Raw genomic sequence first — 19,771 nt, forward strand, 5'->3', positions numbered from 1 at the left:
CTGACCCATATTTCTCCATATCCCTCCTCTTCCTTTTTGCTTTTTCTGTCTTCACTCTTCCCCACGCTCTCTCCCTCTCTCTCTCTCTCCCACCTCAGTGGCCTGCCTTCTGCAACAGGATGCGCAAGCTTTGTTAAACAGTAATCAGTAATAGCATATGCTGTAAAACCAGCGAGATTTTAATTTCCCCTCCATTGCCTCTGATCCATATGCAGAAACTGATTATCATGTCAGTGATCTGTGATCAAAAGTACCCTCAGTGATTCCTGTCCTTCTTGTGATTTACCAGTCTGAGAACCGGCAGGCCGCTTAGATTTTGCCCAGTGGAGCTATCCAAATAGAAAGAAAATGTCATTGAGACTACAGCCAGTCCAATGTACTGACTTATCGGTTTGAGCAGGCAATCTTTCAGAGGATGCATAAGGTTTATACCGTGGGAGAAATGAAATGCGCCCAGCAGCCGGAGCCGTATTGATCCACTGTGACTGAGATAAGGGATGATTTCAAATGTCTGTAATCATAAACAGCATGCACCATGTCTGGGAAATGTGAGCAACACAGTCTGCATGATATACCACGTCTGTAGCTGACCACAAAGCAGCCGTCCGAGTGGAACTTAGCGTCATGTCTTTCAAAGACTTTCTGGAGAAAGTTCAACAACAGCTGCACAAATCGGGACACAGAAACCTGTTAGGAGCTCAGATGTGCCAGAATGCAAGTAAAAAAAAGAAGTAGGAAGTAAATGATTTACTTTCTGATTTCTGGTGGAATTTCCTAACTGTCTGCATTAATGAAATATTTTCAGAAATAAATTCTGTCTGTCACTGAAAATGTGCAAACGTCATTCTCTGTGCTACCAGACAATTAACTGTGTGGCATTTCTTATATTTCTTACATTTTCCTCTTTTTATTTTTTGAGGAAAAGCAATGAACTCTTAGAGACAAATATATTTTAGATTATTAATCCAGCAACTATTCTTGCGGTATCAGGTCACTAAAAACAATGAGAAAATGTGTCTAGTTATTAGACATAATTCAGTTTTCTGCAAATTGTTGGAAACAGATTAAGAAACAAAAAACTACAGCTGAAGTTTAATGAAGCAGTCTGGTGACATCAAGCCGTGGTTTCATAGTTAAATAAAACCCATTTGATTGTGTTACTGAATGGCTGTACAATTTTTGACAGCTGACTACAAACTAGTTAATCAAGTAAAGGTGATAAATGTGACATTATGGAAATATGTTAAAATCGGGTTTGACTCTAAAGTTCTGTGTAAAGTCTCAGAGGACATTAAAGTGAGAGATTGTCAGATGAAGTTAGTGCCTTGAATGGCAAAACAGATTTTTTTTTAGAAGTACCATGTCATGAATACTTTGTAATGCACAATGTGTCTAATTGTGACAGCCATCCCAGACAAAAATCACATCCTTGTTCCTCTTATACAATAATATGTTTCAAATCTCTCTTCATCTGATATTCAGTTCTTAAAAACATAACTGCAAATTGATCCAAATGCTTTGCTCAAGATTTGGTCAAAATTCTTCAATGGACCACATTAAACCTAAATTCAGACAAACTACTGATTAGCAAAGTTCTTTATTTGTAGCAAATTGTCAATAATTTATAATACTTTTCTGGCTTTAGACTCATTTTTTTGCAGTGTTTAAAGTCAGTTTTTGTTTAATAACTAATATTAGTCTTAGATCTAATTATGTTTGAAAGAAAGTAATTCAGTGACTAATATAGATTTGCAGCAGTGAAACATTTCTCTTTCCAAAGTCAAACATGAGCTGTTCAACCTCCCAGTTTTAATTTCCACAATTTGTTTGACCTTTCCACCCTTTAAAATCCATCCTGATTATTTTCTTTCATTTTTTTTTCAATGTAGCGATAAAGCAAGCTTCGTATTGAAAGTGTTGTGTTGCTAACATCAACGCCCAACCTGAAATAAGACAGGAGCGACTTCATTTTAAAAATTGTTTGTAAAACATGAAAATCTGTAGCTATGGTCTTGTAGCCCTATTGTAGCAATGTCCCTTCAGATGTAATGAACTGCTTTTGGCATCACTGAACAGATGCTACACAGTTAACATGACCACAATATTCAAATTGCATTAAATGTAGAAAGTTGTACAGATTTTCTATGAATTGATATGCGGTTTGGTCTGCAGAAGTATGTGATATTTTGCATAGTGATATTGTGACCAAAGCATGTTACTTCTGTTAGAAATGGGACATAAAGGCAACTTGTTGACATCTTGTCTTTTGAAGGAATGCAATGTTATTAACTCTCTCTAAGGAGATAGCAAAAATGTTTCTCTTTATTGATACCAAGCCTTTGATTCACTAAATGTGATCGTTTTATCAGAGCATAGTTTGCTTCTAATTATTCTTCTTTTTCCTTTGTGCATGTTTCTGTATAGATTCGTCTGTTATTTTATCGTGCCGAATGACAAACGACAGCGCAGAGCATGGGTCAGTGGGATGTCCATCCAAATGACCCCGTAAAGAATGTGTTGGTTTGTTTTTCTCTCTCCATTGGCAGCAGCAGCCATCAGTCCTCAGAGTTTGCCGTATATCTCCACAAGTAGTCTGTCTTTTTCGGCTCCACGCTGTCTTGGTGTTGAGCCAAAGGGTGAAGAAGGCAACGCAACTGTGATAAGAAAGTCGAGGCACTGTCTCTGCTGACAACACGTGTTCACGCAGCTGTTGTCATTCATTGAACATGGATGTTTTTGATCAGACTCCAGTCTCTTGGTCTTAATTCTCTGCCGGATCACATCTAATCTTTCTGTATCAATCAGATCTGACCCTGTCCCCACTGCGGCTCTAATCTAAATCTGTATGAATTTATTTGATGTGCATGCCAGAGTAAGTGCGAGAGTATGCAAAAATTAATGGATTCAGCTTTTCTACTCGAGGCTGTATGTCTGTGTTCATTAACTGCAACCTTCCCCACTTTCTAACAACAGTACAGCGCACAAAACCACAGGCTGCAATCTGTGCAGTTCATTATTGTTTTCTATGGGTGAATCCTCCTCTATCTGTACCATTAATGTCAGAATGCCATCATTCAAAAACACCTCGTTTTCACTTGAAGAGATTTCTACATGTGTATTTTCTGCTTTGATGGCATTGCAAACAAAGTATTTGCAGCCTTTGTTGGTGAGACTTAGCGAGACTAATGGAAATCTGTTTTTAGCTACTCGTTTTATACGCTTTCTCAGTTTTTATTGATCTGTTTATAGTTTAGCGATTTCATATAGCGAATAAGAAGGTGCTAAGATACCTCTTTTAATTTAATATGGAATCACAAATCTGTCGTTGTTAGAATGCTGATGCCTCTGTTAGCAACAGAAATTGATTAAAATGTTCACTGTGGTGTTTCACATCAAAGTAAACAAATATGAGGTGTTAAATTTCCACTACACTACCAAAATGTGTCATGCTTCCAAACCAATGCATTCAGATGTTTTAGACACTTCAATAGCCACATGAGTATAACATATAACTCCAACATGGTAAATGACAGAATTCCACCTGTGCTATAAGTGCAGTTAGTGATACTGTATTAACGTAGAAGGGAATCACAGCAACTCAGTGGGAGGCCATGCTGACATTCACAGAAGTGTCTGTGGCCCAGCAGGTGAATCTGAGGCTTACAACACCAATGTAATGCAAAACTTTGGATGGTCAAATGCCTCCACAGCATTTGTAAACCACCACAATTAGGCTGCAGAGAAGTAGATTTCCCTTCTCTACAGGAAGATTTGGGACACAACCTGTAGGGTTTAGGACTAAGACTGAGGGTATAGCAGCGAAGTAAAAATCAGCCTTACAGTTAGTGAGTTTTGTATTTATTTATTCTCCATAGTAGAAAAATCAGAGGCATAAAAAAAATGTAGAAACCTGCTTTACGGTTTCGGCTCCTAAAGATTTCAGTGCTCAAAAGCAAACAAAGAAGTTTTTTTTTTCTTCTTGATCACCTCATTTTGCAGCACACAGACAGACGAGTACAATGAGTCTCTGATGAGCAGTGGGCTTTGGGAGAGGAAAGAGGAAAGAGAGGAGCTGATGCATATCCTCTGGACTCACGCTGTTTGATGGTACTGGTCATTTTTCATGGCAGCATGCATGTTGACGTCCATGAACTTTTTTTTTTCTATGTGTTTGTGTATATGGTGAACTTGCACATGCACTCACGCACACACACGCACACACACACACACACACACACACGCACACACACACACACACACACACACCCACACACACACACACACACACCCACACACACACGCACACACACACACTCAGAGAAGTGTTGTTAAGCTGATGGTAATTTGATATGTGCTTTGCCCCGATGCCTGGGCCGCAGCACCACAATGGCGAGGCCAAGTCTCCGTCGTCCAACGGCTTTACTGTCAACAGCAGCCTCACTCCTTCAGCTTGTCCTCATTCTGTCACTTACCCGTCGTCCTTCATATGAATTCATCACTCTTTTCCTAATGCCAATGTTAGCTGAACTGAGCCTCTTTTATATAAATACCATCAAACATGAGCTGCTTCTGTGAACTTGTGCAGATATCATGGCCATACATTCACTTCTGCTGTTGATTAAAAATATTTCATTAGTCTGTTGATTGTTGGTTCAGTTCCTCCTTCTCCCCTGCACACAGTTATTATTGTTGATGGACAAGAGACTGAACATCAGCGCACACACACACACTCCTTGCTGTCACTTGTGCGTGATGGAAATATGTGCCTCATATATAAGTTATAAGATTCATGGATTTGTCAGTAAATGTAAATATTGCAGTAAAACTTGGAAAATGGTCCATCGCAGCTCAAACAGTACTGCGCAACTTTGTGTAAATATCATTCCAGGTCTGGTGATCATCGATATAGATCTTATTAATAAGATGTCACGAGACTTGATTTGCACTATGTAACCGCAGTATCAGTGGAAGCTTGTTTTAAAACCTCCGGGAAGAAGGTAAGTACGTACATTAATCTTGACGCCTATGTTTATGTTTGAGACTCCATTCTGATGTAAGAAAGGGAGAAATTCTTTATTTTCTCTAATAAAACCTGTTGTTGGATAGTAAAGCCCGATCGTTGGGCTGGCTGACAACACTTGGTTATTCTATATTAGAAGCAAAAACTGCAGTAAAAACTAATTTATATGAGGCGACATTTTGGGTATTCTTTTTTGTCTAACTTAACCCTTGTGCATGCAAGGACTGAGGTAGACGTAGAGGACTGTGGCAAATGATACAAGTTTTACGTGTGTGGGGTTGGCTGGACCCCATTTCAGCATACAAGGGTTAACCTCGCTCTAGTAGCAAGTTGACAAACCAGTGGGATTTCCTAATTGTTGTGCTGTTTAATAGCAAAACTGAGTTATGACAATAGACCCTTTTGGATTATAGTTCTGCAAAAACAAGCTTTCAGATCATCCAGCCATTTTTGTGGGGTGTGACCTAACACATGCAGCATTCATCTAATGTGCAGGATTTTCTCTAGTGCTGAGCTCGTCTCAATCTTCATGCAGGCCTAAGTCTATGCAGTTCTTTAGATACCATGCAAGTTGTTGTGTATCAACCTCAGTGTGTCTTATCTGCTTCAGATTCTGCTAATGGACATGTTTCTTACATCAGATGGACGCTGGATGATGATGTCACTTCTCTGTGTGGATCTTGGTGCTGCAGCTCCTGGCTCTATTGCTTTGTTCTAAATGACACTCGTTCCGTGATTTCATGTTAACCCTCACAGTTCATAGTGATTATGAATTGATGACTACCTCCAGAGGTGGATCAGGAGCATAATGTGGATTGCCTTCAATCATTCAGTTGATTGTGGAGCATATTAAATGCATGTAGATCATGTAAGTATGACCTAAAAAGGCTAATGTACATCTCTCTATTTTAGGCATTCAACCAGTAAAAGAACGCACTCACAAGTAAAGATTGTAAAATGCTACGTTTGATAGTAGTTACATGAGATCCAAGTTTAGACTTGCAACTTTGGTCAAACCTGAACTTGATTTTCTCGACTGAACAGAGACGGGTTAAAGCCCACTTTAACCCGTCTACTTAACTACTTTTTACCTTTAGGACCAACTTAGACAAGCACAAAATCCATATATATAGTCTGGTCAAATGTAGAATGAATTCTTCTGCACTAATTATAGACTCTTTAAACCATTGGTAGTCGTAGTTTTCTCTTTTAAGCCCAATATCACGTCTTGTTTTGTCTCATAGACTGGATGCATTGCTATAACCCTAAAGATGACAAATGTCTCTGCTTCATCATTTGCCATCAGTAAGCTCAGCATGACTCAAGTGAAGTAGTACAGTATCTGCCAACTTTCTCTGCAAACATTTCCAGTCTGCCCAAGCCAAAAGGTTTCTTTGTTAGTGGGAATCTTAAGACTGTAATCCATTGCTATCAGCCGTATATTTGCTAATATGGTTGCTGTAATCACACGGGTGTTACAGCATAATTGGAAGTGAGTCTCAGTGGCTCAGAATGAAAAAGAGAGAGATTAAAAAAGAAACTGGCTTCAAACAAAATGTCAATAGCAATCCTGTGACCAATCGCTGCGGTAAAGAAAGGAGATGCTTTGAACGCATGGTGAGTAAACATACATTAGTGCTCACCAACCCACAAAACACTGAGTTCATTTAGAGTGCCGGATGCTAAAAGCTCCTGCTCAATGCTGCTCACTGCCTGGCTCAGACAACTCAGATGTCCGTGTGGTCAGTAAGTGAAGACAGCACTGGTGGGTGCCTCAGGCTGAATCCAGGCTTAGTTTGCACAGTCAATCAGCCAGGCGTTCTTTCAGGCTCAAAGGGTTAAAGACCTATTAAAGCTCAAAATACCTCCTGCCGGGAATAGGCACGATATTCACTCACAACTCGGTCTTACTATGTACTCAGTGCAGCATGTTATTTTTATTACTTCACTTACAAAGACAGCTTAAGTAGGAAGGAAAAGAACAAGATAAGGTTCAGTCTCAGCTCTGTGTTTTATCACAACAGAAGTCTTCAAGTCGCTCATCTTCTGCTGAAGTGGAAATTGTAGTCAGTCTCTTAGACTCACAAAGCTGTGCATAACTTTTCTTATCATTTGATCGGACTGAAGTTCTTGTCAACCCGTTTGTCTGGTAGCACGACTACAGCTCTTTAACATATGTAACAAAAGAGCCAAGCAAACAGAAATAACCTGATACGGTCAACTCATAGCACAGCTGTTCAAGCTAATTGTTCACAAGCGAGGTTTTGCATATGGGGGACAAAAAGGCAGGTTTTATTGCCTTAAAAAATGTGTTTGCAGAGACTTTGAAGTTAGACAGATGGGCAAACATGGCGAGATGTGAACTTGTGAAGGTTGTGAGCGGACCCCCAGACACTTAGCACGGTAACATCTTGTTGATAGTCTGAGGACACACCTGCTTGTAAGGACACACCTTGTCTGGCACTGTTCAGCCCACAACAGTCTCCCTGTTGTGTTGTAGAAGCAGAAATCTGAGTCTAACCTCTGTCTTAGTCAGCAAGTGACACTGCTTAATTAAGCAGCCCTTGCACCAATGGCTCTATTCACGTTGCTGCTGTTGAAACTGGTACGTGACAAATTTTCTGACACATTTTACAATACAATAGTTTTATGTTCATGGTAAAACAATAAGTGATGTCTGCACTATTGAAGGGTATACTATGTTGTGCCTGTGTTTATTTTTGAAAGGGTGACCTCACTGCAAAAGCAGCAACAAAGCATCAGACGACGCACACAAAAAAGAAATACGTGCCAAGCTGTTAGAGGTCGCACAGGTGCAGGTCACGACAGGCAAACGGCAGCAACCTGTCGGGCCAGTCTGCCTCTTAACCCCTGCATTGTTTCCAATTAAACACACACATGTTCAAGTGGCAGAACACACATCGACAGCTGATCAGAAGAACAAAGTTCAAAGAAAGCCCTGGGATATAGTCCTTAGTGAAAGTATTTGTACCTCCTGAACTATTATAGAGTTAATAGAAATCAAACACAAACTGAATGTCTGGTGATGGACCAATACAAAGTAGCACATAGCTATGAAGAGGATGGAAAGGTACACCTGGTTTTCAAAATGTTGTACAATTAAAAATGCTCAATGTGTGACCTGCAATTGTATTTCATCCCACTGAGCCATAGCTTTGTAGGACCAACACTTTGATTCAGGAGGATATTTTTTTTGTTGTTGTTTTGCTTAGCCAGATAAAATAGAAAGCATCAGTGAATATCAAATTCCATCGTCCTGTCCACTCAGAGCTGCTTCCCTTCCTCTGCTGAAGTAAAGCATCCTGTCAACGTGTTGCACCCACCACTGCTAAGTGGGCCATCTCATGGCTTCCCTTCAACAAAAACTTTCTTCTTGAAACATTTCAGTCGAACCACCCACCTTCTCCAGAGTAACCACAGGCATTTTTATTGTTTTACTAATTTCATTGTCCAGTCTGTCAGTTCATGGAAACAGTTTAGCCTCTGTGTTATTCAATACTCCTTCCATTTTCAGAAAATGGACCTCTGAGACCCTCACAGAAAAGCTATAGATGTAAACAGCTGGATTCTTTGTACTACTTAGGTGACTCCTGGTGGCAACTGGATTTTATTCAGGGGCATCACAGTAAATGGGGCTGTGTACAAATGCGCAGCAAATTTCTCAGATTTTACTTTTATATGTAGAAATGCCAAGCATCCTGTCCGTCCACAACACAAGGATGGTTGATAGAATTAAAGCATAATAGAGCTGTTATTATGAAATATCTGCTTAAGTCTAGATCTATGAATATTTTAACTGATGTCCCCGGGCCATTTAGGATTTAAGGCCCTAATTTCTCTAGTTTCCTGCTTTACTAAATGATAATAATGAAAAGTCTATGATGTTTAATTACGAATCTGCATTTATTGCTCAGGGTTACATCATTTTCCAAAATAAGAAAGTGGAAAAAGAAAATGTGGCCACATTTGTCATCCTCAGTGGAAAACAGCTTCATGAAGGTGAATTAACCCTGTGTGACCTCGCTGTCTGACTCCTCGAAATTCTTTAAATAAATCCGCTTCAAAGTGTGACCTGCAGTCTGCTGCTAAAACACACGTTCAGTGAGTTAACTAGGCGTTAACACTTTGTGCTCCTCAGTTCAGGCGGAGCACAAAGCCCTGAAACCTTGTGTCTGCTTGCTTCTGCGTTTTGTATTGAGAGGGTAGGAGGAGCCGCTTTTCCTGTGATTGTCCGCCTCCCTCCCTCCCTCCCTCCCTCCTCTTGCTCTGTTTCCCTCTCTCTCGTTTTTTCCAAAGTTTGAACATTTCGCTTTGCCTGGGAGCTTTCGCCGGCGGAGCGGTGCAGCTGACTTGCTCTGAGTCTGGCCGACAGACGGAGCGCTCCGGGGGGCTGTCGTTTTGGAGTTCTTTACGCGGGGTCTCCAACAGAAGGAAATGAGTCATTTGCAGTACTCAGACTAGCTCTTTAACCGAGTTCTGTAATTTTTTTATTTTATTTTTTATTTTTCTCCCCTATATCATTTCGGGATACTTCCAAGATGTCACAGGAAGAGAGCGTCGGGCACGTAAAGCTGGTAGGTGTCTGAAACCCCTCCCCTCGTCCCTTGGAGGTGTCTGACTCGGTCTTGGTGTGAAGTGGGGCTCAGCTCTGTGGCTGCGCTCGCACACACGCAGGCGGAGAGACGCCCGGGAATAGAAACGGGAGCCGGTGGTTATTTTTTTCCCCCACTGTCAGCGGGGATTTTTTTTTTTTCTCTTCTCTAACTTGACGCGTCTGGCTTTACGCTTTTCTCGTGAGTGGACTCGAGTCGAAAGCGTACGATCATGTCTGAGGTAGGCTGCTGGTAATTACTGATGGAAGTTAAATGGCTGATTGTTTCCACCTTTTATCTTAGAAAATAATTGAAAAATAATGGCATTTAAATTGAGACGCTTGCTGTTTATGTAATATCAAAGTGCGCAACGGAGTTGTCGGATCCCACTCATTTTGGTGATGAGAGTGACATAAAAAGGCGCATAAAAGCCGGTCAGGATCCAGTGGCTGAACTGTTGACAGCTGGTCCTTTTTTTTTTTCGTCGGGTTCTTACATCTCAATGAAAATTCATGCGTCGGCTGTCTGCTTCTTAAATGCCAACATACTACAACTGTATTACTGTCACCCTTGTTCTAATATATAATTTAACACATGTTTTTCTGAGTTGCTAAACCAAAAATGATTAACACAGACCCCTGATTCTATAAGTCAAATCTAAAGTGGTTTGCAAAAGTTTGCATTTCCCTTAACGCTCTTCCCAATTTGTTACAAGTTACAACCACGACTTCAGTTGATTTTATTTACATTTCATGGGATAGATCAACACGAAGCACTGCATGATTGAGAAGTTCTTTGTGAGAACTTCTTTTGGTTCAATTAGAGCGACACGTTTTTTTTTTTTTTTTGGAGTGTTGTCTTACATGCTCTGCATGTCTTGAGTAGACTGCAGACAGATAGTTTGCTCCTTCTTTGAAGACCATCTGAAGTTCAGCCAGGCTGCATAGAAAACCACACAGGTTCTCAGTTAGATTTAGTTCTGGACTTTGACTGGGCCATGGCTGTACATTTGGAGTCATTGTCCTGCAGGAAAGTGAACCTCCGCCCATCTTTTTGGCATCTCTAACATGTTTTCTCCCAGAATTACCATGTATTCAATTTCAACAATCTTCCCACCAACTCTGCTTAACTTCAATTGTTGTAGAAAAGCATCTCCACAGCATGATGCTGCTGCTGTTGGATTAGGATGGAGATGGTGAGGTAAGGCTCATGTGTAAAGTTAACTTTCTGCCACAAAATGTTTTATAGTACACATCTGGCCAGAGCATCTTTATTTACATGTTTGTTGTTCCCTACATGACAAACTACAACATGACTTGCTTTTATCAACAATGATTTTCTTCTTGCCAGTCTATAAAGGACTGTACTTAATTTATTTCCTGATTCTCCCAATGAGAATTATATGTACATTATTATATGTACATTATGTACATTATTATGTGTACATCAGACTTGCACACCATATATTTGTTTTGTCTTTTTTCCATATTGCAAATATATACTAATTTACATTGGGCTACCACACCAAATACTAAAAAAAACACGTTTAATTTTATTTTAGTACTCTTGAAAAACTACAAAAGGGGTTCTAGAGATGAGAAAACTTCTGCAATACCTTCTCTGCAACAGTGAAGTGAGCTACAGTATGCTTCCCAAAAATTAAGGCTGTGTCAAATTGTGATAAAATGCACAAAGTTGTCAGAGAGGTGTCTAGTTGTCACCTATAATTTATCTGTAGCTTGTGCTGAATGCCAAACATAAAACTCAACTGAGCTCTGCTAATCCTGCTGAGCTCAGCTGACGGTGTGAGGGAGCACGATTGCTGTTCATGCTGCTTTGAGTCCCTTTGTATGTGTTGCACGGCGGGAAGCATTAACCTCTCATGTTATTTGATAATGTTGGCCTTGTAAAATGTCTGGCTTTTCGTTGGCAGCCACCTTTGTCTGAATCAATAACTCATCCATTTTCTCTTTCCCACTGCGTCTGTGGCAACTGTTTGAGCACAATGTGCTAAAGATGAACTAAGATACAAACCCAGTCATCCTTAGTGTACGCTTTGTCAGTACACTGGGACGGAGAAGCACCACAATCAGTCAACCAGAGATTGGCTCGATCCTCTATGATCTGTGTTAACTCTACCTCTGTCGAAGAACCTGATGTATGTTTAGTCCTTAAGATAAAAAAATCTGATTAAATTTCAATCGGAACTGGCGATTGCAGAGTAAAACCTGAGTTTTTGTATCGGCTGGGAAAATCACTGTCAGTGCATTTCTACACCAGCTTAAGTACTTTCCCTACTTCTGCTTTTCTGAAGGTCTGGAAGCTTACTGTCTCATACCATTACACAACACGTCTCATCAGACTGATTACACATCAGCACACTCATGGATGCTCCCATCTCAAAGAGACAAGAGCAGAATCAATGCTCCAGGCTGCTGCTTAAACCTTCAAATGCCATACATTTGCTTTGCTGACCGTCTTTCTATCTATAGGCTTGTTTGCTGTGGTCCCTTTCCGCTCCTCCTCCCTTCCTCTCTCCTGTCTCATTCTATCCATCTCTCTCTTTACCCCAAGGAAAAGTGGTTGTTGTTTCCTGTTAGAGCCCCAAGGTATAGTCACGCTTTTTTCTATAGAATTGTAATAGTTTTAAAAACTAACCTATTTGGTTTTTCCTTCTGTACATTAATGCTCATATAATCACTAAATAAAAAGTGAATCATGACCTACTGAATTTGTTTATGGTTCTCTTTAAGATCTGGAATCTACGAAATTAAAAGAAAATCTTTCGAAATGTTATATGCCTAATCTTCTTGTCCTGATCTGTCACTAAATTCTGTTTTAGAACAACTCAAAACAGACTCTTTTGGTGTTGACATATTTGCATCATATGAAGGTGTTTACCTTAATCTATGGTGTTTATTGTTAAAACAAAACTCCGTGTGAACTTCTTGGGAGAAAGTAGCAGCTTATTGAACTTCTGCAAGGACAAGCATATCTTAGAACCTCAAAAGTATAAAACAGTACAATTAAACTTCACGTTCAACCTTCCTGTTATTTGCTGGAGGTCTTTTTCTCTCTTGATTCCTCTTGGTCTGATTGACTCACATGTCTCAACATGTGGTACAAAATATAATTTCCATTTAACAAGTCTTTTTTTAATTATTAGTCTTTTTCTCTCAGTAACTGAGTGAAAAGTGTTTCTGTTCATCATAATCTGGTAGCCCTTACATTTTATGTGCTCACTAAACAAAGATCAGATTTTCAAGAGAGAGGGCAGCTGATTATTGGTCATAGTCAACCAAACAAAAGATAGGCTGATGCCTGTACCCAGTGGACGTCTTTATGCATTTCTATAACAAAGAATCAGACAATAATGAGATAGTGAAAAGTCAGTTTCAAAGCAGTACGTCCTTACTCTTCACAGTGTCAGCTGTCAAAAATATCTCTGATTTCCCTCTTTGTTCTGTTAAATAATTTATGGCATGTATCGTAGTTTGGCATTCTGTCTTCAGGTTTCTGTCAGATCATAAATCAAGTTGTCTTTTTCACACATAATTATGTCCTCAAATGCCCTTGCACACTAAATCTGAAGGAAAATCCTGTCTTCTACATTAATTAATTCAAGTTAGGCCACCTTTTCTCTGACAATACCTTTTTCATCTTGATTTCAGGTATAACGTGAGTCTGATGTCTAATTCCATCTGACATTAAAACGTCCTTCCCCCGAAAGTCTTCTCCTTTACATTGAGGAAACTTTCAGGTGGCCATTCTGGTAGCTTCCAGTAATATCTTTACAAGAACATAATATCTGAACATCACGGCAGGAGCAACTGGGACCCAAATACAGTTAATCTGTGTGGGTGGACAGTTTTATGCAGTCAAGGCACATACCAGTAGAGGTTATGCATTCAAACTCCTTGTGGTTTTAAATCATTGCCCTCTGCTCCACGCCTTGCCATTAGTGACATTATTCCAGTTTTGTGCAACAAATCTAGAAAGGGAGAAATTCCACTAATTCTTCTCAGCAGGTCTACTAAATCACCTGAGTCAGCTGGTACGGGCCTGTTAAAAAACTTTTGACCATTTTTTACAATTTTTTCCCCCCCTTTCTGTTATTCTTTATACACATATAAAATCATTAAAATAGGGATTTAAAAACAAAATCAGTCTGGGAAGTTGATGGTTTTAAAGTGTTGTGGTAAAACTCAATCTTTGCAACAAGATTAAAAATCTTTTTGTCTGTTTTATACTAGCAACAAAGCCCAACTTATTTATGTATTTTTTTGAAACTAGGTGGCCAAACTTTATATTGAGAGTGCAAGCATTTTAAAGATTCTGGGTGAGAAAGCAGTGGCTGTAAAACAGGGTGTGACTATTTATAAAACCCCAAAGTGATTGAGTTTAGACTTTCAACTAGTAAACTGTCAGCTTATTTTAGCTGTTTATAGAGCTATAAAAACAGATGTCTCCATGTACCTTCTTTGGAAAAAATAATCAATATTGTATCTCTGAGATTGCTAAAATGCTGCCAACATTTCCAAAATTATATTTTTCCATCACCGACAGAGGATTAAGACGAGCAGCTTTGCTGTACTCCCGTTATGCCTTCCTGTTATTTGGTTAAATACTCTCTCTCACAGCCAGTATGAACCACAGACATGCCTCAGCATGTCAAACAAAATAGCTTGCTAAAATTCTATAGTGCTACCCAACACCGGCTAAGATGAGTCCGCTACCCTCAGCGCATGTCCACACTGAAGCTTTTGTCAGGGCACCCTGATTGCACTTCGCATGGTTTGTAAAAAGATCACATTTGTGGGTTTCAATCTTGCCAGTGACCTGAGTGATTGACCCGTTTATCGTCTGCCTCCAATCGCCAGCCGATTTCCACAAAATGAGGGGTTTGCAAAGAGACATCCGTTTTTGAATGGAGCAACAAAACTACATTTGCATTAAATGGAAAGTGTCAAACTCGACTTCAGAAATGAGTAAAGGAACCTTGTTGTACACATCAGGTGATCACTTTATGCCATCCAAATTATTAAAAGCCACATACATTTAAGAAACAAAATGAATTGTCTCAACTGTCTATTGAGGAGAAGTTGCACATTCTATGATGGAAAGCTGGCTGTAATAAATTATGAAAAGAAAAAAGGAAAACTCCAAATTCATTCAATAAAGGACGTGGTTTTAATCTGAAGCACTGATCAAGAGAATAGCTGTGGGAGTACAAACCCACGCAGCATGGAGATATACGATGTGGTAGACATCCACATATTTCTGTTCTGATACTTTCATTGTACTCAGTGCAGTGAACGTCCATAACGAGGGCCATTTCTGGACCACCAGAGCTATAGGAGGTTCGCTGCATGCATTAGGAAGTTATTAAGCACTGCACTAAACATCCCAGCTCTCTAAAACTAGTGTCATTTTCATATTTTTCTTAAATTAAGTCTTTCTTTAATGAATGGGAAGGTTAGTCTTTCCCTTTTTGGTTGAAAGTATAAAGGAAGTAAATGGGGTCATTTACTTTTAGAGAGTTTCATTGCCTGAAGATTGTTAAAGCGAGACAGACTCTTTGATATTTTTTTTTTCTCAAAGGGATTTTTATCCATTTTAGCAGCACATTTTTCTAAATCTGTAACTTTCTTAGTTTTTTAAAATACTTTCTGCTCTGTTAACTGTACCCACAGAGGACATCTTTGACAGTTAAGCTGTGAAACTTTGAGGGCCTTGTTTTTCTTCCCACTGGTTGCATCTGAAAGGACAAAGAGTAATCTTGTGATCCAGAGTTCAAAATTGGGTCTCGAAAGTTACACAAGTTTTCCACTCAAAAAGATTTCTACTTTTCTTCAGTGCAGATCAGATTGTTTCTTTTACTTTCAACTGACAATTTCAAACTTTTGAACCTGAATTTTAAAGCAGTTCTGCATAAAAAAAAAATCCCCCTGATGACTAATGAATATTGAGTGTTACTTCTGAGATGGAATAGTAGAACAATGGAGCACCAGTTTCTCTGTCCAACAAGAAAATTTATCAAAAAGCTTTCCCTCATTATACAGACGTGCTTTTTTTATCATTAAAAATGTGTTTGTTATCTTTTGAATGGTTGAAATAGTTTTTAAAGATTTCTTCTTATTCTAATCAAAAAAAATTTTAAAATATATCTTGGCCTAAATCGATTGGACTAGCCTAAGTTTTCTTTCAAATCTTCCTTTGTTTCCTATCATCTTCCCTCACTGCAGAGAGGATACGGCATGTTTATTTTGTTAGTATTTTTGTCTTATCAGCAGCCTTTACTAAGTGAAAAACATGAAATATTAAATCATAGCACTTTTTTTTACAATAACTTTACAGTCATAAATTACAAAAAATAAAATCCACATGGCACATTGTATAATTCCAGTTGAAAGAGGATCTGTGATAAAAAAAAAAAAATAATTCTTTTACTTCTAACTACGTTGTCTTCAGAGGTGTCCATGTTTAGTTTTTCATGTTGCAGGCTTAGGACAACAGTCTGAGCCACGAGTAATTGTTCAACTTTACTACAGAAATCATCTTAGCGAGTCAATAAATTTAAAACAAAAAGTTGTTTTTATTCACTGCTCTACTGTGCAAAGGCCTGCAGTGGCTTCATCAACTCAGATTTTTTTCCCCACGTTTCTCTCCTTTTCTCATCTTATTTACTTGTTTTCTAAACTGTGGGGTGCAGTATGGACTACTTTTAATTTTTTGCAGTATTTAACTGGTCAAAGCTGCAATTCAAACATTTGGCACATCTAATTCACTTCTTTTACCCTCCTTATTGATCTGACCTCCAGCCGTTTCCCTCTCTGGATCCTTGGTAGATGTTTTGTGGATAAATAGAGAAAAAATTTAGCTTCCAAGGTTTTAACTGGCTTCGCTGTCAACAATGGGAAAACGGCAGAAGCAAAGCTGATTTATGGCCCTTGTTAGGAGTGTTAGGAGAGAACATGCAATCCTAGAAATAGATTGTATAATACAAGCCAAAAGTCTTCCTGGAAATAAAGTGCTACTGGCCCATCATTACTCAAATCACATATTCTATCAATGTTGCAGAGATGAATGTTATTTTTATTTCACAGGGAAAAAGATTTTTCAAATGGAATATGAAGAGGAATACTTATTTAGACATGATGTGGGGTTGTTTTTATGTTCAAAAATGAATAGTTACATGTTCCAGGTTATTGTAGCTCCCACAATTTTATGTTGTTGATTTTTCTCACCTTCTCTCTTGCTTCTCAGCCTGTTCTGCTCTTTTTGTCTCCTCCTTTTTCTCCTGTATTTGACTTCTTTTTCTTTATAACACCCAAAACACTGACTTTGTTCAGCAACCTTATCCCTATATGCTTGTTCATTATGTTAAATTATTGTTTTCAAAGTAAGTGTAACAAAAGTGACCTTGACATACTGGCAAACTTTCTCTTCATCTTCCGACCTTATGTCTGGTTTTCTCTTGGCTACATCCAGCTCCCCTCTCTTTCTCATTTTTTCTAGATTCATCTCTCTGTCTGTTCTGCCAACAGAGAAAAAAAAACATAAAAAAAACAAGCAGAGATTTATAGTCTAATCATTGTTGTAAATTCAAGCACCTAAGGCAAGCTGAGGCAGCAGCGGTAGACAATCAGTGTTCACCACCCATCACCATCATCTCACAGTCTTGTTTTTGTTTTGCTAGGCACACAGTGTAGTGTCCTAATCAAAGATTTTGCAAATATGAGCCACTGCTTCCTGGAGTTCAACTCTATCCATCCCCTTCACATTTAGAGCAGGGAGTAGTCACAGACTCTGCTCCCATAATATTTGATGGGAAATGTTGCAGCAAATGGTGATAATTAAAACTCCTTAATAAAGTGAACATCAGGAATTATGATCACCCCCCTAATCGCAATCTTGGTGGATTGCTGGACTGGAGCATGTTGATGTGGATTAACAGACATGGTAGCCTTATAGAAGTACTACTAATAATACGTTTTTATTCAAATTATCTGAAGTTGATAATCTGTTCTAAAAATTATTCATAGGTGGAAACAATTTGAGACTGCTGGCAGTCTTCTCGGGTCTTGTTATCCCAGCTGGTTTACCACAAAATTGCAAAACAATCTCAGGCTCTACAGCTTCTGTTTACCGTGTTAAATCTTCATAACAGTACAGTAGAGAAAGGTTGAAGAAGCTTTTCTTAGAAAGTATGTTTTCTCTAAAGGTAATACTGTGAGGCAGTTAGGTTTGAAGAGTTGCATCTGCCTATGCCACCAAACCTCTAGAAAAATGTAATTCAGCTCCAACTAAAGTGGAGATAATTGGTCATGATGCACAAAAACATGTTTGTAAAAAAACAAACGCCATGTCAGCACCAGCACATCACACCAGCTGTCAAGCACAGCGGTGGAGGGCTCTTTATTGGGCTTGTTTTCAAGTGAGGCCAACTATATTCAAAGAAATGTCAATTACTAAAGAATGACTTGCTTATTTACTTTTTCAGCATTTCTGAAAAAAGTAATTAATCAAGTTGCTCCATTGACTCAAAGTTCAGAGCATTAAATGGTGAAAATAGTAAATGACTTGTACTTGTATTGCACTTTATCATTAATTCATTACAGTCATTAATTCACACACACATTTGCACACTGACGGTGGGAAGCTACAGGATAGTAGCCACAGCTGCCCTGAGGCAGTCTGTCAAAAGCTGTCATTACCTTATTAAAATCCTGGGGTGGGATTTGGGAAAACTATAGATAAATGTACCATTGAAGACCGTCAAAACTTAGCAATGTCGTAAAGAAGGTTGAACCAGGATTGCTCTGAAACATGAGACTGATAAAGTGATAAAGAAAACAGCTACCTCAAGTTTTTGCTGCCAAATGTAGTTAGTGAAGTTACTGAATTATAGGGTGCAGCTATTTTTTTTACATGACTATAAAGACAATACAGGACACTTTAGTTTTCCCATGACTGCAGCAGTGGAAGCCAATAAAGTAAAAACACTTCTCAGCTCCAGTCCACCAGGAGCCAGGGATAAAGTTTTTCATACCATACCCAGAGGCCTTTCTGTTGGTCGCTCCACACCTTCTTCTTCTTGTGAAAATATGACGTTCTGGTCAGAAGAGTTGTGTGACCTGGGGGTAATCGGACATCATGTCTTATGAGAGAGCAGTGTTCTGGAGCGTTTCATAGAGGATTTCAATCCATAATGCATCCAAAAGGCTATTAAATTTGCATAACTTCAAATGAGCATGAGATTTCTTCAGTGCTTTATGCATTATTGCGTTACCAGAGTGTATTCATAGAGGTTTCCAAGCACAAAGAAAACCTGTAGCACTGTCACACCTAATTTTTATCTACTTAACAGCGTTGAGCTGAAATAAACTAAGACTCATTTGCACCAGCAGGAATTTTGCTTGTTTGAAATTTCTAATATTCTCATAAGATCTTCTTCTGTGTTGTTTTACAATTCCTGGAGGAGGTTATATTTTATTTCTGTCAGCCAGCTAAAATGTGATGTTCTTTGACTATGTTTCTCTTTTTCCATGAAGGTGGACTGTGAATTTTCAAATCAGTTGAACCCGCCTGTTAGAGAATAAATCTAACTTACTGTGGCTGGACTGCAGTGAGTTTATTTGGCTTTTAAGTCCTTAGATCACCTCAGGTCAGTACTGATGAGGCAGTAGGCATTGTTGACCTTCACCATTATACTCTTTGGTTTTGCACAGCCCCGGGGAACAGCTATTTTTAAAATGCAGGCAAGGCCAGGCAGCTATTGTTAAACTAACTAGCTATTGATTTGTGTTGACCTCTGTTGCAGGGCCACACCGACAATACTAAATATGTGTGTGCTTGTTTGTTTTCCCACGTTTCCAAGAATATTTTGGAGATTTTATGTCCAACAAAATGTGTTTTTTATATTGACTCTCATTGAGTGTTTTACACGATATGTACAGCATATTTACTTTACCAACTACAGTATTCATTCCTTTTGAATAAATACTATTTGTGGTGTTAAAAATACTTTAATGCAACACCTTATATGTTAATCTCAGTATAAATACAGCTGTTCTAAGAAGATTTACCAGGATACCATGATACAGTTTCTATTGGTCTCTCGATTACTGATAAGACT

At 38.9% G+C, this 19,771-nt stretch overlaps 1 protein-coding gene across 6 annotated transcripts in view; it reads left to right on the top strand.

Annotated features, from left to right (window-relative positions):
* mid2 (midline 2) overlaps positions 1–19,771 on the top strand; it is a 157,264-nt gene that overhangs the window by 47,843 nt on the left and 89,650 nt on the right. For 2 of the 6 annotated variants that reach the window (XM_008420367.3, XM_008420374.3), the window contains exon 1: positions 9,335–9,615. The exons of 3 other annotated variants lie outside the window; for them this stretch is intronic. The gene's annotated coding sequence lies outside the window, so the exon portion shown is untranslated. Of the gene's footprint in view, positions 1–9,334; positions 9,616–9,652; positions 9,875–19,771 lie in introns of those variants that run through there. One more of the 6 variants, XM_008420368.3, reaches the window with a different exon arrangement.

This window comes from Poecilia reticulata, chromosome 10 (assembly GCF_904066995.2).
Source record: "Poecilia reticulata chromosome 10, P_reticulata-male-v2, whole genome shotgun sequence".
NCBI lineage: Eukaryota > Metazoa > Chordata > Actinopteri > Cyprinodontiformes > Poeciliidae > Poecilia > Poecilia reticulata.